Source organism: Periplaneta americana, chromosome 2, assembly GCF_040183065.1.
Source record: "Periplaneta americana isolate PAMFEO1 chromosome 2, P.americana_PAMFEO1_priV1, whole genome shotgun sequence".
NCBI lineage: Eukaryota > Metazoa > Arthropoda > Insecta > Blattodea > Blattidae > Periplaneta > Periplaneta americana.
The window spans coordinates 97,970,451-97,992,758 of NC_091118.1; the positions used below are offsets into that span (position 1 = coordinate 97,970,451).

The window sequence follows — 22,308 nt, forward strand, 5'->3', positions numbered from 1 at the left end:
GTTCGGGTTTAAATGTCTCAACTGTTTGTATTTGAATATCGTCCCGATCATTTCTATTTGGCCTATGTAGTCCTACATTTAGTAGTTGCCCAAAATAGTTTTTCCGTCTGTTCAGGATTGAATGAGAGTCTGCAAGCAAGTCAGCCTTGATCGTGTTGACCCTTGCCTTATATCCTCTCTTAAATTGCTTTATACCCTTATATAAATCTCTAATGTTTTTATTCTTACTATTTGCTTCTACCTCATTCAGTTTTTCGTTCAAGTAATCTCTCTTTTTGTTCCTAAGTGTACGACTTGCTTCCCGTCTTTCATTGAAATAATTACCTCTATTCGACTGAACTGGATTCTATAAGTATTTCAATTTTGCCTCTTTCTTTCTTTCTTTCTTTCTTTCTTTCTTTCTTTCTACTTCCTTGCAACAATCTTCATCAAACCACGGTTTCTTTTCCTTAGTTTCATAATAACATATGTCTGTTCAGGTGTAATTTTGATATTATATCTGATATTTTCCCACACGTCACTAATATCTAACTCATTCTCACTTCGGCAATGTGGCAAACCTATTTGAAAATTTGACCTGGTAATGTTGCTTAGTTTCCTCACCTTTTAATTTCGAAATATTGAATCTCCTAATTGCTCTACTCGCTTGGCTACTGATAGTCTTTCTCTTAATTCTCCAATTACCAAATAATGGTCAGAATTACAGTCTGCTCTCGTGAAGGTTCGAATATCTGCTATACTAATATATCTTCGTTTATCTATCAAGATGAGATCTATTTGGTTGTGTGTCAATCCATCTGGTGAAGCCCAAGTATATTTATGTGTATCCTTATGGTGGAATGTTGTACTTTTGGCAATTAAATTTTTTGATATGTGCAAAATTAACTAACCCCACTACATTATCATTGCTAGTTACGTATAGGCTCTCTCTTCCTCAGTTTAAAAATATCCTCCCGTCCTACTCCAGCACTGAAACTCCCCTATAAAATTTGCATGTGATATCTAGATAACTGATGAAATGTGTTGCAGTGTCTCATAAAGCTTACCTTTATATGGTCGTCTTTCTCTTCTGTAGGAGTGTGAGCATTTATAACTAGGATATTGCACCATCTACCCTTAAGTAGTAAATACGATAACCTGTCACTGATAAATTAGACCTTTTTACTGCTGTTTTTATTTTTTTTTTATGAATAAAGAATCCTGTCTCTAATTGGTGATTATTGTTTCCTTCCCCATAATACAACAAGTAGTCTCCTATTTGTGGATATGCCATATCCATCTAACCTAACCTCTTGGACTCGCACAGAGTCTATTCTATATCTAGCTAGTTCTTTTGCTACTAATGCTACCACTCCTGTTGTGTATAGACTTGTGATGTTGAAAGTACGAAATCTCATAACCGCTGTCGCGCCACAGATAAAAAAAAAATCCATATATTATTTACCACTCAAAGGCAGTATTGTAATAAAAATAAAACAAATATGAAGCAGTGATTATCATTATCTTTGCATGTATTACATTAGACAGGATGGCCTGTCACTGTCTCCTACCACTGTTTTGTGGATGTATCAAAAACCGTTTACCCCTCATAATTCACACACACTCTACCAAAAATCTGCTGCTAGTATTCCTTAACGAGATCACTCTCGACTCGATGGACTTACATCATCATAATTTAGGAGTTGTTGAGGCATATTTATATTTTATGTACTGTTTTATATACAATAATATTTCTCCTTAAGATTTTTATTTCTCGTCTTATAATTATTGTCTGTCAAACTTTCATCTATTCCAGATTTGGTGTCATAGCGAAGAAGCCAAAGTCTTGTAGATTTTGTGTCTCTTGCGTTTCTGAACAAAAGAGGATTCCATATTTGGTTAATATTTTCTATTTTTCTGTTATAATTTGTATTTTTTATGACGTGTTAAATCCCTTCTCATAGCCAGTTCAATGACCTAAGAGTATATAGCTCTTCAATAGTTACACCACATACACATATTTTACTACAAATGGTTCCTTTTTTAAGTGTTACACATTTTCATTTAAATATTGAAATCTTCATGACATATTCTTTCCGAAAGTAGCAGCTACTAAAGAAGACATGAACTATTCTTGTAGTCTGCAAGGAATAATATATCTGCGACTAATGCAAATAAGTATTTATGTAGCTACATTATCTCGCATTCTATCTAGTTTGTACGTTAATGCCAATTTTCTGGTAGATTTTTCACTTCTGAGTTCTGATGTAGTCATACATTTTCTTTTTCTCACTTCTCTTCAGGATGTAAATAGATTTTTATTTTTTAATTGTTAACTGAACTGTTTCGGTGAGTCTTTTGTGTTGTTCTCTTAGAAGGCACACTGTCACACCCTGTCTTTTTGGTAACTGAAAAAAATATGGAGGAACGTTTTTAGGGAAAAGTCTCGAACAGTAAAATAATGCTTTTTCGGATGACGTACCACTCCCATTACGACTAATTGTAATTTGATAGCAAATCTAGAGGCTGAAGGAAGGCGGCACTTAACACAGAGACAGGCTGGATAGCTTAGCTTTTCGAGACTCGGGCCTGGGACGGATCCTTGCACTAGGCTTACTTTGGTTCATTGTGCGTCCTCTAAGCCTATATGCGATTATTGCCAAGTCCTACAGCTGATCTCAGTGACATTCTTGATTCCGACGCTGAGAGATCCTATCTCAGCCCTGACAGAGCCAGGTCCCGTCCAGTACCGGAGCCCCAAGTCTTCCTGTATCAAAATCGGAGACCCATACTGCCTCCAAGATTTCGCCAAGCCTATTTTTACTATTGCAGACAATAGATGAAATGAGGAGAAGGATGGAATAACGGAGGGAAACGGGAGTGCCCAGAAGAAACCTTGGCAACGTCTGTCCCACTATAAATTCCATCATCACCAAGCCGGTAATCTCACCGATCCGCTGGGTGGAAGACCAGCGCGCTAGCACTTGAGCCATAGACGCGGCTGAGGCCTGGTCCACAACTACATACAAAAATGCTCACAAAGAAATATACAAATGTTTTTAAACAGTTGCTCAAAACTATTCTCTACACGGTTGCCCGAAATCGAATACACTGCTTATCTCTGGAAAGTTTGGAGTGGTTCACAGACATTTGCAAATATCTCGGAAGCGCATCCACGCCTATTTTCAGTCACAAAGATGTCCGAGTGAAATAGTTGAAATAAAAGTCGTTGGTAGGCACATGCATTTCTACAGAGTGACCCTGAATATGCCCAACATATTTTAAGATATAAAATTAAAATATTGGGTTGGATTCAGAAATGCTGTCTTCTTCTGTTCATCCCACAAGCATGGAGTAGAATGTAAGGCTCAACCAGTGAAGTTGCTGTTGACACATGCCACATTTTTTAAACATTTTATATCGTTTTGAATAATTTGTTTATGTGTTTGTTGGCATATTTTGTAATTTGTATGTAGTTGTGCACTAGGCCTGACGGGATAGTTACTCTGAAACGTAAGATGTTAGTAGGCTGTATTCTGTATTGTGCACGTTTATTTGTGTTGAAGTGCCCGAACTTTATTCAAAATTTATAATTTCGTTTAATTTGCACTGGTGATACTTTTTATTTCCGATCTGTGTTGTGTATTTTCTTGTGCTATGAGGTGTCCATTGTTTGAGTTATAAACCACTGTTGGGTTCGGCATACCGTGCACCAGTTTTTTTATGATCAGTATTCAGCTGTCTGGCGGTGCCCTTGACCCTGGCACATTGACAAAAAAATAAAGGGAGGAGTGGAGTTGGTTCAGAGATAAAGAGAACTCGGAAAGGCATTGTAGGGTCTTATATTTGTTGCCGCGATTTCGGTTTTTGGCGGCAATATATGTACATCTGCTCTTCAAGCCACATTCACTCCCAATAATTTTTAGGTTTTCTAGGTGCACCGATAGCACAGTGAGTAATAACTAAGTGTTCGTAATCGAAAGAATTTCAACAAATGGCTTTATTAACTGAATCCTAAAAATAAATGAATCATCAGATGATTGAAAGCAAGTAATGTGGGGTTAATAATGGGTATTTTGTCTATAGGTTTTTCTGTTTCGGCTTTTTTTCATTTGTTAACTCATGCATTATTTAAAGCATTAAGCAGTTTCCATACTGACTTTACCTCCCATTGAGATTTAGTTATAATTTGTGGTGAACATATATAGTATATTTAGTTGGTTATTTAACGACGCTGTATGAACTAGTAGGTTATTTATCTCGGAAAAATCATCCCAACCAGATGATCAACCCAAGCTGTAATCGAATCCACGCCCAAGCGCATCTTCGAATCATTAGGCAAACACACCTACCAACTGAGCCACTTCTGTACAACATACGTACATCGTACTGGCCACTGTAATTAGCAGGGCATCCACGCCTATTTTGAGACTACTTGGGCTGATTACTTGGTTGCATTTTTTTTCGGTCTTTTTTTCAACAGTAAGACAAACATCAGATTGTACCATGACGAATCCTCGTACCCATTTCTACAAAATATAATTTTGCTATCACCAAAACCACCGACACTAACTAGATAATCGTACAGCTCATATAGCATCGTTAAATAACAGTTTTATTATGAGAAGTTTCTTGGGATACTTAAGCTTGCTAAACTATTATTCCCATGCAATTTCCCCATAATTCAGCACCATTTCGGTGAAAATTGCGATATGTGTTTATTTAATATCAGTATTTATCTAGGCCTACAGTGGAATCGTAGTGATTTTAGGTAAAACCTATTTAATCCTCAAAAGATAAGTTCATAAAAACTTGCAAGTACACGTTTCATATAAAACTATGCCAAAAATTTGTATTTTAATAGCACCTAAAAATGCCTATTTTGACGACAAATTCTATTTTGACCTATTAAGTATGTTAAGTAGGTGAAAACACCCATTCTTATTTCGAAAATTTGTATTTTAAATTCCAAATGTGTTCCTGGTTCTGTTGGAAATAAAGTACGGGATAAACTGGAGCAAATTCTGCAGAGAAATGTAGGACTGAAGGACCTGCGTACTGCTTCAGATATCCTAGCAGGGAAGAACACGGATTTACAATGTGACATTCCTGTCCAACTAGTGTCAGAGTTGAAATACGCTTCTGTTACTTCAGTGGATGTGGAGCGTTCATTTTCAGCATGAAAATTTGTGTTGAGTGACAGACGGCATTGCTTTTAGTTGAAAATTTAGAAAAAGTATTAGTAATTTATTGTGACGCTAATTATGGACATTAACGGACAAGACTTGGTAAAAATTGATTATATTTGACTTGTCCTATGTACTGAATTTATGTCTAAAACTTATTTTTCACATTTAATTGTTTAGTTTACGTATAACTAGTTAGATATTTGCTGTTCTTGTACTTTTAGTAGTAGCAGTAGTAGTGGTGGTAAAGGTATATAAGCATTTAAAATTATTAAATCCTAGAAGTGAAGTTACACAACACAGAACTGCACGCATTGTATTCTTCTCCTAACATAATTAGGAACTTAAAATCCAGACGTTTGAGATGGGCAGGGCATGTAGCACGTATGGGCAAATCCAGAAATGCATATAGCGTGTTAGTTGGGAGACCGGAGGGAAAGAGACCTTTAGGGAGACCGAGACGTAGATGGGAGGATAATATTAAAATGGATTTGAGGGATGTGGGGTGTGATGATAGAGACTGGATTAATCTTGCACAGGATAGGGACCGATGGCGGGCTTATGTGAGGGCGGCAATGAACCTTCGGGTTCCTTAAAAGCCATTTGTAAGCAAGTAAGTAAGAAGTGAATTTTTGATGATTTGGAACATTTTTTTAAAGAAAACATTATTTTCGTTAGAGTCTATTTTCAGTTCTTTAGAGACCATTTCCTACACTTTTAAGCCTATTTTAGGCACCTAAAATTACATTTTAACGACCTAAAAATCCGTACCCTAGTGATAATAGAGCACTGATGGAATAAAAATGGAAGGAGAAGACAGAAGTATAGGAAGAAATCCCCATTCACGGCGAATTGGGTATCATACATCTCACGAAGTCTAACTTGTTCAGCACAAAGTGCACCTCAACCCAACTGGATTTGAACACAGGTCTCTGTCGTATGAAAAAAAATCGACGAACTAGTCGTACTGCTAACGCTATTAGAATGTTTTGATATACTCATCGTCATCATGTAAAGGATCGGTATATTAGTCTGTTTGACCTCCAAGGAAGATAAATGGTTTTCTTCACGTTGATTCGGTTTTCTTAATTTCATACCTTCATGTTTTGTAGTGCTAAGAAAAATATGCTCATAATCGTCCTCCGTTACATCCTAATCACACGATCATATAATCGTAATTCATAATGTATATTATTTAACACATTAAAAATGTGTGGTCATTGCTAATGCGCGCAGCTTTAATGTTCGAATCCCTTCTAGAGCATGGATGTTTAACAGATGTCAGTGTGGTGTCCGGGGAACGCCTTTTGAGCGAAACCAAATTTTCAATTCTTTTGAGAGAAAATCCTTCTGAGCGACTTAGAAGATTTAATGCGAAAATTGTTTAATGAACTGTACAGAAGAACTGTCATTACATCCTTTCATTATATGCTCTCCTTAGAGATAACACAGAAAAAATGTACTCCTTATTATTTTAATCTTTTTATGAAGAAAATAATTTGATCATTTATCCAAGTATATTTCTTGTCGATTTTGAAAATGCTACCGATAAAAGCGTACCTTAACACATACGTGGAAAAATTCCAGGATAGTTGTTACATTTATCTCAAGTGTGATACAGAAAAATTCAAAACTTGAGTTAAGTGCACTATACATGGACAACCAAAGTGAATATAGTAAATGGCTTAGACATATTTGTCCTTCCCTTTATAGAGACATGTGAAGTAGAGGATTATTTTGTATTTGCTCTTAATGAAGATAGCCTAGTCCCACTTCTCCTGCAGCAACTTTCTTAAGTGATTATTTAGTTGAGAACTATAATTTAGAAGAAGCAACATTACCTCCAAGGATATGGACAAACAAAACATGTGATGATCAGACAGCGAATTTTCACTTCCTAAATAAAGACAAGACGTGACGTCCATTGGCTTACAGAGAGTGCGCTTCAATGAGTTCAATGCCTCCCTGCAGCTTACGTTCATCTAACGTTCAGTATAAGGACCCAAATCCTTGCGTTGGCTGAGCGGTCAAACCTCCGGCCTGTCACGCACGCGGTCCGGATTCGAGTCCCGGTCAGGTCTGGGATTTTTCATTGAAAAATCTTTAGTGATACTTAAGGCGGATAAGGTCACAGTTGAGGTTTTTCTCGGGATTCACCCGTTTTTTCCCATGTTAGGCATATACATAATTCCGTCACCATTTTTCCATTTCGTTATCATTCCATAGCATTCCCCGATTGCCGACTGCCGATGCATAGAGGGGCTGGCTTAGGGACGAAGGAGGTTGCTTGCTCGAAACCTGAGTACGCAGCAATTTAGTGTAGTCGGCGGGTGTGGGTTTGGGAATGCGCCTAGATTGAGAGTTAGCTCAATAGATCGTAACAGGTCGCAGTGCTTTGCCATAGAACCCCCCTCCCGTAAACTCCATTCCAATAGGAATTCAAAATCCCTGTCTCATATTGATGCTGGCACAACAAATACATGCGAGTAATTTCACAGCAGATTCAGTTGTAATTTTCATTCTCCTCACACAGACATTTTGACATTTTTAGAAATATTGGAAAGTTTTCAGACGGAAACTTACCTAACAATCGATGGGTGAACGATGTGCAAAGAAAACTCGCCAGAGTTTAGTGCTAAAAAACTTCAGAATTACGTAAATGAGCATGGTAACAATTTAATATCACCCTAACTGTAGGCCTACGTTAAACTTACATCCTTTTTAAAACAAAACTTTAATAAAGTAATTTTCAAAGAATATCGACTACTATTGCAGAAGTCTGCAACATGTTTTATCAACATGCAACATTTTCACCACACCAGTGATACAGACTACATTTTTTCAACGTAACATAAACATCGGTTTTGTTCTTTGAGAGTCTTAAGTCTCTGAAAACGGGAAGGAAAATCTTGCGTGTAATTCTTATTATGTACAGTGCATGACAAAAATTTTAATTTTCTATAGTAAATTATTATGGCTCAAAAGAAATTTCTAACTTGATTCAAAGATGCTCTTTTCGCTCAAGAGATACGTCGCCGTGGTGTCGTGTGTATAATATTAGGTGAAGACACGTACTAATGGTACTGTGTGCCTAGTACGGTATACGTACAACTCCGAAAATAGCTCGTAAGGCATAAAATCGAACTTTGAAAAATAAAATGCTCACGAAAAAATTAAATAATGTTTGCCTGCAGTTCTAGTATTTCGATCCTCTCTCAAATACCGTAATCATTAATTCCCGAAGAAAATCGCAGTTTTGAAACTTCTTTTTCATTTATTAATCAGCTTCTATTTCAAGAATGAGTTCTTTTCGTCGTTTTGTATGCACTCTTGTAAGAATTATGGACAAGTAATATTGCAGCAAGTGGGAGTCCTTATCGTGTAGTAAGTAGGAATCGCACCCAAGTGCAATGAAATTGTACTTGGGTATCCTACAACTTCAGCCACACAGTGGAGTATATTTATACAGATATAAATAAAATGTTTAATTATGTGAAATGTGTGTATAATTGAAGCGTAGGACCGAATAACGGTCTATGTTACAGTTTCTCAAAATCGAGTTCTTAATGAAATAATGCTCTGTATATTCTTACACAGCTGTAACAAAAATTGTTTTTCAATATCTGTATCAGAGGCGCTTCTAAACGAGTTACAACCATGCATTTCTTCGTTGGTCACTTCTAGCGTATCCAGTTGTTTACATCATATCGGGAATTATTGCAGGGGAGTGTGTTCTCTTTAAGAATACTGGATACTTGAACTCTGTGTATCAGGTTTCGGTTGATCTATTACGTAAAATGGACGACTGGAAGACAGTGACGATTTCTACGGTAGATATTGACCGGCTAAATATATCTAAAAAAAAAAAAAAAGGATCCAGTCAAATTAATATTAATAAGTGAAAAGATGTTTCACGAATATTGGTCTTCAGTATACAACAAAGAATACGAAGTCGCAAGTTAGTGCGAAAGATCCCCCAAGCAATGTAAGTTCCTGTCTGTTAATTTGAAGTATTTTATTAATTTACACTTTACCTAGTGTTAGTTGGTCATTGTTGTGTTTTGCCAGTATAGTTTATCTTAGAATTTTATCACGGTATTTCGTTTCAGGAAAAGATTTGTGGAAATTCTTGTAAGGAGATGTGCTCACAGCTTGCTATTGATGTAAGAAAGGAGCTGTTTAAAATGTATTACTCTCTTACAGTCAGAATTTAAAAATGATTGTTATTGTCGCCATTATTAGTAAAATTTATACTTAACAGATAAGCCATTCTGTTGGGCTGGATATATTCGGGACAGGGGTTCAAATTCCATTCCCCAACAATTTCTGAACTGTAATATTTAATTTTCTTTATTCATTTGTTATTGTTACGACTTTCATTAATTTAATGATGACTATATGTCAATACTGCAGTTATTTTATAATAATAGTATTATTATTTGATCAATATTGTATGTTCATTCATAATATGACATTGAGTGTAACTTTAATAAATTGCATGGTGTTAATTCATGTTAATGTATAGCATTTAAAAATAAATGTCACACATTTTGTTCATAATTTAACCTTTTATTGGTTTTGTATATTTAATAATGTTCTGATTGTATAAAACTGTTTATTGTCTGTAGACTATTCCCCAGTAGCATTTCTGTGGAGTTAAAAATATTGCAAACTTCTATGATGTGTAATATGACTTTCAATAACATACAATCGTATACTTCGCTTAGTGTGCAAAACATATTGATGGAATAACGGTCTATGTTGTCCGTCCGATAGTAAATTTATGAGCGGAATTACGATGTAACATTTTTGTTCCTCCTGCACAATTATCAGTTTGTAACATAGACCGTTATTCGGCCCGCTTCAATTGTTCATTCTAAAATACAGCCTTTCACTCATATTGGTCGAAAAATAAACATCGATTTTCAACATAGTAGGCTATACATTTGAGTCACTTAACATGAATACTGATGAGGACAGATGTAAACATAATTATTCCAATCAATCATAGGATATTGTAGAATTTTGTAGGATATTGACTTTATAACTCGAGATTGTGGTATTTGAGTTTAAACTGCGAGCGAGCTTTTACAGCAGGGTCAATGGAAGGAGACGCTTCCTGAGCCGCGTAGCTAATACATACACCCCGCGAACCTGACGAGTGGGTACTTCAGTCCTCGTCGTCCCGATGTCCTCCATCGCTCTTCTTGACGTGAATCAAGCTTACGTCGTAGTAAACACTTCACTGATATCCATTCACGATGTCTCCGAGCTGAAATACAATCATGTGCAGTACACATAACATTAGGCCTATAGAAAGTTAGTCCTAAGCTCATATTTAGTTTTTTTTAATGCCGATGTATACACAGTGGTCTCCCTGGTCGTCTTCGGGTCAGTACGAATTCGGGTCTCTATGTAAAATAAGACTGCGTACTACTGTGACAAAGGACAAACACTCATAACTTAGGTCTGGAGTAGATCCAAACGGATCCGAATTCACAACCACAGATTCAAGCAACGCTATGCCTACTATTAGTTGCGCCTTAGTGGTTGCATCCGACACGGTCTGCTAGTTCGAGAAATTAAAATCGTAGGAAATAACTTAAACATTCTCTGTTATAAAAATTATGGATTTGAAAGACTGAAGATATGCGAGATAGCACTTCAGATATAAAACGTGCACTCTGAAACTAGGCATAATGGCGAAAGTAACTAAAACATATTTTACGTACTACTATACCAAAAAGTAGGATTTTATAAAAATGTTTTTTTTTCCACTCCTACTGCCATAAGTATGCTGTTATTAGCTTGTTGTTAGGGAAGTAAATGGATTTTACCGTGATATGTTGGTTGCTATTAACGACGGGACGTAGGTCACATTACTTCCCTAGGAAAGTAAGTGAGAATAATATGTTTCGTTCAACAGTCGCATAGCGACATACAGAATAATACTCAATACTCGGCGACCCTCTCAAGAGTTCTAAATTAAAACTCGTGAAATGAAGAAATATATTTTTATTACTTAAAATGTGGGAGTGGAAAAACATTATATGCAATTCGTGAATTAAGTAGAATTTACTAGTCTAGACTACTTAATTGTAGTCCTCGCTATCACTCGTGAGCAAACTTGTCATCGACTGATAAAAACTACATTAATGAAAAGTAAGCCTTTTCTGAACAGTACGAAATAAAGTTGCTTTATCTACACTTCATGGTCTGTCACTTGTCAGCATAAAAACAATGCTATTACTATTAATTTAAATATAGATCCATAATCTACTGTAACCTACTATAGATTCCATTCTCTTTGGTCTTTGCGCGATGTGTTTCTATTATGACAGTAAAATAATTTTTTCTACGAAAGTGTGGAGACAACTTTCTAACAAGGAAACTGGCACTCAGAATAAGTTTTCTACAATGAGTACTGAAATACATTTTCCGCACTCCATTATTTTTTACGCAAATTACTCAAACTATGACTATGACTACTTAACTAGAGCTGTTATTGCTACGAGAGCACCGCTTTCTGGAAACATATCTTACAGTAGGTACGCATTTCGAGATAAGATATGAAGACTGTCATTTTTACATGTAGGCTGTATATTTTCCTCTGATCTGTTTAATTCTGTCACGTTTGTAGAAAAAATAGCATGTAATACACTTGTAGACATGGCAATTGCAAAGTTGTAGGCTATTACAATATATTAGTTTTCTAGAAAATCTATCTTTTTGTTACGGCAATAAATAAAATTATGTATGCAACTTTTGTGTAGCGTTGACTTTCTTGCACTCGTGTAATTTCAGCCAGACTGGAAACTCGTGCAAAAAATTCACTTTTCAAACAAGTTACATAAATAATTATTTTTGTTTGATTTATTTATATTAATTTTGTGCATAATGAAATCAATTAATACCGTCCAATAAGGAAATACTTTATATAATGTTACCAGAAACAAATGAAAGTATATTAATGTTTAGAGTTATATATCTATAATACGGAACATTCTATAGAACTAGTCTCCAGACGACTTTGTAATTTAATTTTGTTTTGTTTTGTCTCGAACTGGAGGAGGTGAACGAAGGTTCAAATTAGACAGAAGTGTTGCGGAACGTTTTAATTTATTGAAGATTTGAATGTTGACAATTACTTGCTTGAATGTTATTGCACACGTAAGCCTACAGATACTACGGAAATAACATTTGAAGCTTCCTTATTGTATAAGTTTCGCTAACAACACACTGCGCATGTATAGGAAACAAGAGCCCCTGTATGTATACTACTTGTTGATAGTCATTCGAAATTGTTGCCTGGCTACAGGTGGATTCTCATCAAGACTTGCTCCAAATTTTAATTTCGTATCCGTACCTTCCATTGTTCAATGAAATAACTTTGTTTACACTAAAAACATATTCTATCACTTTTATAAACTGCTTGGTGTTAACATTGAAGGAAATTTCAAGAGTTTACCCTCTGCTGAAATGTGAAGTATGTGCAATTCTTTCCAGCCACATACAAACCTGGAGTCATGGTGACCTTATATGAGTGCTTCAGAGTTTTCCATCTTTTGAGGTATCAAATAAATTCGAAATATGGCCTTAGGGTGTGCAAACCCTCGAATGAGGAAAAAAAGGAAGGATATTGATGAAAGACATATCGACAGACTTCATATACACAGCGGGGTTTACCATAAACTCATATTTTAATCCATGTTGAATCTTTCTTACACTATTTTTAACACTTGAATATAAATAATTGATTAAATGGCGATCTTACTCGTGTTAATTGTGTAAGCATGTGCGGCTTACAGCTGTTTCGGTGCTTCTTCACACCATCCTCAGAGCCTACTATATCTCGGCGTTTTCTTGAACTTCGCTGCCTGTTGTGTGGGTACGTTCGATTGTTGAAAAGTGTTGAAATGTGATGTCAAATAGTGTGTGTGTTCTGAAATTGATCTGTGTGTTGAGAATTTGATCAGGGTGTGTTCTAGTGTGTCTGTATATTTCATATTGCTCTAGTGTGTTGAGTTTTTGGTTTTTGGTTTTTGGGTTGTACGTGTAGGATTTCCATGTCTGTATTTTAAATTTATTTTTGGATCTGACACTAGAGAATATACGATTGGATCCTATTAATATTCACTATTTTATGCAATTAAATTTAACCGGGAATAATGGACGTGAAATATAGTATTTTAGTAAACGTTTATCTGAAATCAAATAAACGATTATGTTAAATTACCACGTCGTATAATATTTTCTTCGCGTTTTTTTCTATAAGAAAGCCTCCTTCATACTTTACGGGAATTTCTCGAAACGAACATTTATTCTTTGAATCGAATTCGTGCTGACAGCAGTGTACACACAGTTCGCTTTTTCTCGTCCGAAAGTTTAATTTCATTAAATATTTCGTAGATAATGGGTGTGAATACGTTTCTACATCTGCATTGCTATCACCAACAAATACAGAAGCTCCTGCAATTAAAGGGAAAGTGTCGTGTGCAGCGGTGACTCTGAAGTAGCATTCGCGCTCCCCATCCATGCAGTCCGTAATTCGATTCCCGCTGTAGGCAGTGGAAGAAACGCATAGACCTATTCCGCCTATGAGACTGGGATGGGTGGTTGTCTGTTGTCTTGTGATTGTCCTGTAATATCTTTGCATTATGTTAGCCCACATTCAGGGAGGAGGCCCGCAATGTGGATATATCTAGCGTTGATTCAGAGACAATACCCTCCTCCTCCTACTACACCGCAGTGGTCTGTCAGGCGGTGCTACGGAGGAGATAAAACGGAGAAAGGAGGAAAGAAAGAAAGGAAGAAAAAAAGACTCAGAATATTCATACTACTGATATCTTTTAACATTCATATTACTCAGAAAGAAAGAAAGAAAGAAGATAAAAGACTAAAAAGACTCTGAATACTCATACTACTAATATATTTTAACATTCATATTGCTCTGAAAGAAAGAAATAAAGAAAGAAAATAAGAAAAAGATTCAGAATATTCATACTACTAATATCTTTTAACTTTCATACTACTATGAAAGAAAGAGAGAAAGAAAGAAAGAAAAGAAGAAAAAGACTAAGAATATTCATACTACTAATATTTTTTTAACATTCATATTACTCTGAAATGCCTATTTCCGTAAATGCAAAAATAATAACACAATATAGCTGTTTTATGTATGTATATCAGTGAAAAATTAATTACTTGTGTGTTTAAACCGTAGAATTATTATGAAGACATTAGTTACTACTTTTGGGTTTATGGAGAATGCTTAAATAAGCTAGGTTATAAATGGTAATGTCATTGTAACGCGATAAAGGAACTGAATTGTTTCGAAATGCGAGAAACGTATAGTGAAAAGACACGTATCACATTCGTGATACTAATTTGTTATACAACCAGTCACATTGCAGTGAAAAAGATCTGATCTACGGGGCCTATTTTTACACTGTATTATTGAGTTGAATGAAAACTCACCTGTTGAGTCACAATTATGCTTCATATTCTTCATTTCCCCCCAATGTGGAAATATAGTGTATTATTTTCTATAGACCACATAGCTTATAAAACAAGAGATTTAGGAACGCCAAAACTATTTTGGAGAAGGCACGTTACAGATATATATATATATATATATATATATATATATATATATATATAAATACAATGCTTCAATATAGTATCTAACATTCTCACTTGCAGAGACACAGAGAAAGAGAGACATAAATCATAGTCATTTCCTATTGATTTGGCTTTGCTTTTTGAGGGCTGGACTCTCATTGTGCACCCTATATATGCGATTGTCCAAGTTTGACAGGTGACCTGGGTGCATTCGTGAATCCGACTCTAACGGGTGGGTCATCGTGCCTCAGGCCCTGATAGCGCCAGATCCCATTCGCAGACGAGTAGCCTAATAAGCTCAAAAGGCCGGAGTTCCAAACCCGTTATGAATCAAACCGACGCTGATAGATGGGCTATCTTGCCTTAGCCCCTGATAGAGCCAGGTCTCATCCGCAGACGAGTAACCTGATAAACCTTAGGCCCCGGAGTCCCAAGTCCTTCCTATATCAGCATCGGTAAACTATACTACCCCTAAGTCTTCAGCCCAACCTATTTACACTATTTCAGATGATAGACGAAATGAAGGGTGGAGAGTGTTGGTGTAAAGAAAGAGGGAAACGGGAATGCCCGCGAGAAAAATCCTATGCAACGTCCGCTTTGTCCACCACAAATTCCATTACGGCCTGACCGGTGATCTCACCCGGACCTGGATAGAAGACCAGCGAGTTATCACTTGAGCCACAGACACGGCTCTCATTTACTATTAGAATGACTGGTTGTCATTTTATTGGATTCAGCACTTGTGCTACGGGCAGAAATTTAAACTTTTTGCATGAACTGTCTTATTCGACAAGGATTCAACACGTTAAATTGCAAATCAAGTCACAACACTAAATTTTATGAATTGAATTAAAATAATATGGAGGTCATAACATTTACTTCGTTGTTTGCATGTTCCGTTTCTATTAGGTATTCTCAGTATAATAATAATAATAATAATAATAATAATAATAATAAATCTTTCTCCTAAGACTTAATTTGATTACTTCGGTTTGTTCTGATCACCCAGTGAGATATGCATCAAAGCACTAGACAGCGTTCAGAAGCATGGCACTGTACTTCACGTAGCCAAGGTCACCAATTCAGCCACTACATGGAAAACGAAACAACAAAACAAAATACTTCTGGAGAGATGTCTTCATTTGGTCTTCGGTAATTAGACACACTACAGAGCAGAGAAGTGGAATCATGATATTACATAAGCTATGTAGAAACGAAGTTGTCAATTGAAAGATTTCAAAGGGACTGCTACTCTGAACATTTTAATTGCGTCCTCCGCGGTGATTATTGGGTTTAAATTTAAACGATGCTAGTCTTTAAACTCGAAGTTCGCAGTTTTATACCTGTTAAGAACGACGTATTTTTAAGGACGATAAAATTCCTACTCTTGCTTCCTTCGAGAGAGAAATAAGCCGAGTGGTAGAACTACTGGGTGTTCATTTCAAAGTGTGTCATGACGTCACTGTTGTTGGGTCACCAATTTGAAGCGAGTTTCAGCTTATATGTTAGAGAAGTTGCCTATTATTTAAGGCGTTCTTCAATCTGAACTTGAGAACGTGTACGGTATAACTTGAACGTCGCAGCAACAGATGGCGGTCTGTACGGTCTGTGTGCTACCATAACCTCTTTCGAACTGTGTTTTGCGCCGGCAAGTCGTAAGCAGGGTATTTGTTATCATCGGTTGCGTACGGTAACATTCCACAACACAAATCAAATGCTCCGTGTCCATGTTGACCGTCGAAGTTAATGTCAACAAATACGTAAGTAATCGTCTTAACCCTCTCCCCATATCCCGACAGTACGTATTTCCAAACAGTTCACATTCCTGCCACTACCGGCGTTACCGTACGTATCGGCACGTACTCTTCAGAATGAACGCCGTACTTGCTAGCCAACTTCTCTGCCTCTTAGATTATACACCTGAGCTGCGGAAGTGTAGGAAGATTGAATTCTCTAGGCTCGTCAGCTAGCCACATGACGGCATACAGCGAGCCAAGACACATTTTGAACTGAACACCCATTACTTGTTGTAGATGGATGACACGTGAAAGAACCTTATCTCTGAAGGAGAGGCCTTGAGGCAAAATTTACTAGCCGTTTATAGTCACGTGGTCCTAAATAATTTACATCTACTAATAATAATTCTCGCCTGCCTTCGAAAATAATGAATTCCGTCTTAAATATAGGCCTACCTCCACCTCAGAAATTGATTTTTTACTGTAATACTAGCACAATCCAATGGATCTTCATTGACTATATCTGAAAGGATTATCAACCAAACAGTCGATAGTTTAATTGCTAACTCTTTCTGATTACTGTGCATGAAGGTTGTGTAAGTTACGTTTGGATACAAAGGCACTAATGTGCGAGTTTTCATGAAGCGCAATGTTCCTTCATATAGATTTAGCTTACGAAATATTGTTTCATTTCTTGAGAGTGAATATCATATTGCACAGCAGTTTTGAGCCTCCTAGGGAGCGTAGGAACCCCCCTCGGAGAATAGTATTTTCCAGATTATAAAACATTTTGTTCTCTACATGCGTTCCTCGACCTCCGAACAATGAGTGCTTTCAAATTTTTGGGTTTCCACGGATCACAGATCCTTTTATTTGTATCAAAAACTATGTAGATTTGCTTTCAAGGAAGGCATTTTGAGTAGATAACCCTGGGAATCTTTACGTACCTCAACATTTTGTCTCCCGTTATGCACAATTAGAAAGCACTGGGAGAGGTTATCAAACTCGGGACTCAAATCAATTTCGCAAAACGAAGCATGTGAAGGATGGGTCTAATTGCCAGTTTTATCAATAATTGTTTAAAGTACCTTTCCAGTCATAAGTTTAATTTTATAGTTCCGTGACGTAGTTCAGATTCATGTTGTACAACTTATTTCAATTAGTTGTTCAAACGCAGTGTTTAGATGAACTTACACATACTCCAGATAAGTTCGACTTGTCCAGCGTTTTAAAGAGTGTTTAAATCTCATAGTCTGGGCTAAGGATTGAGCTTTTGAGGTCCGTTTTATCTTTGCAGCTTCTTTTTGGTCTTCCTGTCTTCTTTATTACTAATTTAGTTTAGGCTGTATTAAGTATCCTTTGTCCCGTTCTACTACCTTCATTCTAGTTATATGTTCACGCCAGTTTTGTTTAAAATGCTTAATTTTTAATTTATATTAACTATACATGTTAAGGTTGTTTTAATGTTTGATCTTTGCATTTGTACGATGGATGTTACAGATAAAGCATAAGAATATTATGTCGATTGTTTAACTTTATCTTTTTGTATTTCTTTATCATAGTCCGAACTTCTTCCCGAACCGTATGATAATTTAGGGACAAGTAATACTTCATGAATCTGTATGTATGTATGTATGTATGTATGTATGTATGTATGTATGTATGTATGTATGTATGTATGTATGTATGTATGTATGTATGTAGGCAAAAATTATGGTTTAATTAACGACGCTCGCAACTGCCGGGGTTATATCGGCGTCGCCGGTGTGCTGGAATTTTGTCCCGCAGGAGTTCTTTTACATGCCATTAAATCTTCTGACATGAGCCTGTCGCATTTAAGCACACTTAAATGCCATAGACCTGGGCCGAGATCGAACCCTCAACCTCGAGTACAGAAGGCCAGGGTATGTATGTATGTATGTCGTATTTTATTTCTTAATGTACAGTACATCTTATAGCTGACTGAATTTGGCTTTTTCTCTTGTGATGTCCACGTTCCTTTGATAAAAGGTACGGCATCTAAGTTAGTTGAAGATGTTCACTAATCGCAAAATGTCATCCATTGCTACTACCTATTTACTCTGACGGCAGCGGTATACACAACGACTAATGAATACAGTTTGTGTCATGGGTTCATATCACGCTTAGGGCATCGATGTTTGTCCGTTATCAAGGTATATTACGTGAAAGTATGTGTTATGGTGACCTTACTGTATGTTATGGGCGTTTTGCTGTTGTTTATCTAGTGTTAATGGATAATGCAAAAAGAGGAAGCCAAAGCTCTAAAAGGGCGGGCATGGAGTTAGCAGTAAGAAGCCAGTCATTATACTACCTGACCAATCGCTGAATCAGGAACTGATTAGTAATCGAATAGTCCCAAAGTTGTTTTTCTTCATCTCTGTTGTGAACTATTGTAGGCCTATAGGTCTATGTGTCCAGTTCATGTTGTCAATCAATAAAGAGGGCCCTATATTCTTCGTGCACTGTACAACATTGGACGACACTTCTTGGGGATGAGAGAATATGTAATAGGCCTATGTATGGGAGAAGAAAAACGGAAATTCATCAGTGGCACCTTACGACCTATCACGGTCGCATAATTTTGAATCTCTTCGGGCCGTATTCATAGACATTTTTATCGCGGGCTTTCGGTGGATTATCAGCGTTTTTCGTATTCATAAACCAGTGTTAGCGATAGGATATGATTTGAATTCTGTACTAGTAACCTGTGGATAGCCGAGGCTAGCTTAGTACGCTCGTAGCGCGTGCTGCGAAATATCTATGAATAGCACCCTTCATGTGTATATCTAGGTCTGGCTGTTTAAGATTGTAGCATAATTTTAGTACTTTTTTTGTCGATTCTTTGGACTTGCTGGCATCGTCGCTGTTATGCTGCCAGTGTGGCACTAAATTCAAATATTAGTTGTTCCAGTGTGAAAGAATTGCCTTGTTTATCTAAGAGAGTGAATCCGAGTGCAAAAACACATAATTCTTGGCTTATTTGATTAATATATTTTCTCTTTCTTTTCTACTTTTTGCCCTCTTTCTTCCCTTTTATCTTCCTTTTCTTTTAGAACTACTTTGTTCGTTTTACAATATTGTTGCTGAATCTAAGATCCTAATTACTTTATGAAACTTTAAGTTGCTCTCAGTCTTAGGGTTCTTATTGTCCCGCGCATCGTTTTAAATTTATATAAATTATTATCGTCTACACACCCTATGAATTTTTGTCGTACAGTTGTAGACACGTTATGATAACCTTCTCTCATACCACCGTCCCTTAACCTATTCTTATGACGTAACTAGTTAAAATCACAGTATCTTGTAATATTGTTCTACATCTAGCATTATTCATTTCGAGAAATTTAATAACGTTAAGAATTGTATTACGCATTTTCAGTTTATACGATGCATTAGTTTCCCTATAAAATGTGGCTTACATTTTTTTTTCTTCCATCATAAATTATATTTGGAAACGCCGAGACTTGAATTTCAATTTGTTGACATAGGCCTATGTAGGAAGACGATTCAAGAGCCCTTCCGTCAAAGTTGCTGTATCCTTAAGCTGTACCTTACGATAGGTGAGCCATAATTATTTTATCAGCATCATTTCCATGCGTCTTTTTGTACCTCTCTGTGGAAGCGTTACGAATGTGTGTGAGGAGATAATATTTTATTACCATGTCGACCGAAAGGTTTCAGACCACGCGGTGATAAGGGAAGACTTCCCTTGAACCTGTTCGGAAGTGAACACGCGGCCTTCCGGTCCATCAATAATCAACAACTTCCATTATGTAGTGTTAAAATTAATGCGTAACTCCACCGCGTGTGATCGTCTTAAAGTGGGTCAGGTTATTCGGAAGCGAGCCTGAAATTTTAACACTGCAACTAATAAAATGTATCGGCGCGCGTGTACTGTTCGGCTCACCTCGCATGTTATGTAAAAGTAGTAGTTTCGTACTTGGCCTTTCACGATGACTTGCTTGAAATAGTTTGGACATAACCGCTTTTGAATTTGGAATGCCATGGACAAACCTCTGAAGGTTTCTAGCCGTCCGCTCATGCGCTGACGAGACTTTTAGAAGGGGGACAATGATAAAGAGGAGAGGTGAAGGGTAGGGAATGTTTGTGGAAGCGTGATAGGGGAAAACAGGGGAAAGGTGGGGAAGGAGGAAAAAAAAGTGTAGTGGGAGGGGAATTTCTCGTCACAATCTCGTTCTTCGCGCGGCGCGGCTCTCGCTACGGAGGTTTTCAAGACTGTCTTGGTCTCGTCGACCCAGTGCGGTTTACTTACGCTTTACGAAAAAATAAAAGAACACGTTTCCTGTATGAAAATATAGAACGGTTCGAATTTTACTGGAAATAACAGACGATCGGCAACAAAATATGTGTGCCTATGAGTATATTTTAAAGTTTTTGTTTGTAACAATAGAGTAATTGGTGTGCGCGTTGTGTTTTAATAAAAAAACAAGTGACATCAGTGTTTTTAGTTTGTTTCCTTCAGCCAACGCGTGTAACTTAGCAACGAGAGTGGATCCAGCCCACGTTTGTACAAGGTTAATTTAATATTAGCGCATCACGTGTGATATAAACACAGATATAGTATAGTGGAGGTAAGTAGGGGCAACGCAGGTGAATGATGTTATGTAATCCCGACATGCGGGCATTTTAGGTCGCATAGTGGGAAGTACTTGTTTTGTGATTAATCCAACTGTCTCTTTTTCCTCTTTTCAAAGAGTAATCGTCATAAACGCGGTTTTTATCACAGTGAAAGTATCCTAAACGACATGGATTAGTGTTTATTGTATCACGATGTGTTATGTATGCGATTGGTAATAATGGAGGGAATTTGTTCAGTAATAAGATATTTTATGTTCGCAGTTGAATAGTGTTGTATGAATTATTGTATTAAATGTAATTCGAATGTATAAATGGAAGTATATAGTTTTTGGAATTGTGAAATAACTTACTAGCAAATGAAATTCAGTGTTAATAACTGTCCAGTTACAAAGGTACTGATAATAAGATTACGTTTCTTTTCTTCCTTCTTGTATTACAAAAACTTTAAACGTGTGTAATAAGGGCTGCCCACTGGTTTGTAGTGGTCGTAAAAATATACAACAAAATTTTCAGCTTTTAAAAATTTTAATGTTACATTCATTTAACTTACTCATCAATTTTGTTTAATGGATTTCGTAGATTTTTTTAAATTTTATATTATAGAATTTATGGAAAATTTCTTCCCGGCAACATTTTGAATTACTTCTTTGGAAACTAAACATAGTTAATATAAATGTAAACATACTTTCAAACGCCGCCTGTGATATATCACTTTTTCCCTCCACGTGACTTTGATTCTGTAAACAAAAGTCATTGCATTTAAGAATGTATATTACATATGGAACCACCCCATGCAGTGAATTCTACGTGTGTGGACATTTTCGCATCGAGGACAAAATAAAAAAAATGTTCCAAGGGGGTGGGGGTGAAAGAGAATAGCCACAACCCATAGTGTGGGAGGGGGCTGAGAGTTCTTTGTCCCCCACTCTCTGCAACCCTACCTACCCCTGGCAAGGCTACCTCCCGCATTGCTCGAGCTCTAATCACCATGTTTTTGCATTGCCCGGGCAGAGCTCTGGATTCTGCTGTACCGCCGCCGACACCGAACAACGCACTGCTAGTAAGATGGTCATTAACTGTGTTGTCTCGTATTCCCCTGGACTCGCTAATTAACTCCTATTCGGAGTCACCCCTCCCGATTAACCGCAATCCAATGTGCAGTTTTT

The 22,308-nt window shown here is 36.8% G+C and overlaps 1 protein-coding gene across 7 annotated transcripts in view; it reads left to right on the top strand.

Moving 5' to 3' along the window:
* The window catches only part of Tet (Ten-Eleven Translocation (TET) family protein), a 546,910-nt gene that overhangs the window by 327,318 nt on the left and 197,284 nt on the right, over positions 1–22,308 (top strand). Inside the window, exon 1 of one of the 7 annotated variants that reach the window (XM_069818177.1) lies at positions 20,726–21,135. The exons of the other annotated variants lie outside the window; for them this stretch is intronic. The gene's annotated coding sequence lies outside the window, so the exon portion shown is untranslated. Of the gene's footprint in view, positions 1–20,725; positions 21,136–22,308 lie in introns of those variants that run through there. 7 annotated transcript variants of the gene reach the window in all.